Source organism: Cavia porcellus, unplaced genomic scaffold (genome assembly GCF_034190915.1).
Source record: "Cavia porcellus strain 051 isolate PalLab524CR breed Dunkin Hartley unplaced genomic scaffold, mCavPor4.1 scaffold_17, whole genome shotgun sequence".
Classification (NCBI taxonomy): Eukaryota; Metazoa; Chordata; class Mammalia; order Rodentia; family Caviidae; genus Cavia; species Cavia porcellus.
The window spans coordinates 48,302,024-48,303,900 of NW_026947500.1; the positions used below are offsets into that span (position 1 = coordinate 48,302,024).

General features: G+C 41.9%; 1 pseudogene; it reads left to right on the forward strand.

Moving 5' to 3' along the window:
- Positions 1-934: 934 nt before the first annotated feature.
- Positions 935-1,335, forward strand: LOC111755310 (large ribosomal subunit protein uL23-like; annotated as a pseudogene).
- Positions 1,336-1,877: the final 542 nt, after the last annotated feature.

Consider the following 1,877-nt stretch of genomic DNA (forward strand, 5'->3'; position numbering starts at 1 on the left):
AATCCCCAGTACTGAAACAAAGGTACGTATATAAGAATGTGTGCCTGTACGATGTTCAAACAGGCATATTAAAACATTATGTTGTACTCCTTACATACGTACAACTAATAAATAAAACTGAAAAAAAAGTTAGAAATGCTTGCCTTTAGCTAAACAGGAGATTTTAAAAAACATTTCTCAAAGATATTTGCAAGTGGTAGCTTTCCCACTAGTGTATTGGCCCAGGACCAGGCAACGTGAATGTCACTTAGACCAGGGAGGAGGCCGCTGGCTTCATGATCACAAGGGTCCGGGCAGCGCCTGGGCTGGGAACGCCCTTCCCAAGGCATCACAGGTGGACTCGCCTTTTCTGTCTTCCAGTCACCCCTCCACTAATTCACACTACTGAATTGTACTTCTGCTCATCCCTGGGTAAATCACAAGTATCACTTTATGTGACTAAACACAGCTCCTAGTAATAACACCGAAGTCCACAGTCAAGGAAAGTTATTTTACCAAGTAGCAGAATGTGTCCAGTAGTAGCAGTACTTGACCTTTTGGGTTTATGTTGTAATCCTTCAAAACTAAGGTTAATAATTATCTTTAAATGAATGGCGTGTTATAACATATCATGTTATAACAGTGTAAGTTTCTTAACAACAAAGCTTCAAAAATATCTAAATGACCAAATCGAATCACTTACCTAAGAATACTAAAACTGGCCCAGGGATGTAGCTCAGTGGCACAGCGTCTGCTTGGCAAGTGGGGGTTGTGAGTTAGATTCCCAGTACTAAGAAAACAAAATTAGCACTCAGGAGGCTGAGGCAGGAGGATCATTGCAAGTTTCAGACCAGCCTAGGCTACAAAGTGAGCCCAAGACCAGCCTGAACTTGAACTGCTAGCGAAACCCTGTCTTAAAAGGACAAAAATGTCTTTTCACTAAGATGGCACGCTGATGGCAAAGGAAGAAGCTCCTGCCCTTCTCAAAGCTGAAGCCAAAGAAAAGTTTTAGAGACCAAGAAGGCAGCTCTGAAAGGTATCCACAGCCACCAAAAGATCTGTAAGTCACTCCACCTCTGCTGTCCCAAGACACTGTGGCTCTGGAGGCAGCTCAAACACCCTCAGAAGAGCATCCCCAGGAGAAACAAGCTTGACACTATGCTGTCATCAAGCTCAGCTAGGAGGAAGATAGAGGACAACAAGGATGTCAAGGCCAAAGAGCACCAGAGCAAACAAATGGTGAAGAAGCCTTATGACACTGATGTGACCAGGCCTGATGGAGAGAAAAAGGCGTATGATTGACCGCAACCCAACTGTGATGCTCTGGATGCTGCCAGCAAAACTGGGGGCATCTAAACTGACTCCAGCTGGCTAAGTCTAAATGCATTCTTTTTTTCTTCCATTAAAAAAAGACCAAAAGACAAAAACAAAAACTACTAAGACCAAGTAAAGCATGGTGGTGCAAACCTGTAGTCTCAGCACTTGGCAGAAGGATTGCTAGGAGTCTGAGGCCAACCTGGGCTGCATAATGAGTTCCAGGGGAACCTGCATACAGAGTAAGACCTTGTCTCCAAAACCAAAATCCAATAAAAGGGGGAAAGGGATACAAACTTCCCTGGACTAATGTTTCAAAAATAAGTTCACTTAATAGTTTTATTTTCCAATGTCTAGTTAGCATCCATCTCCTGCTAATTTCATGAGCCTGTCTCTAAAACTTATGCTTTAGAGAAAAATTAATGAGTTTAGCTTATTGTCAATGATTCTGTTTTGACTTACTTCTTTAGCTCACTACACAAAGGTTCTATACTTTTGAGATTTTTGATAGAGTTGCTTATGTAATTCAGATTTCATTTTATTGAAATATGAGTTTCCCTTCCAGACAGCTCCAATTTCAGGTC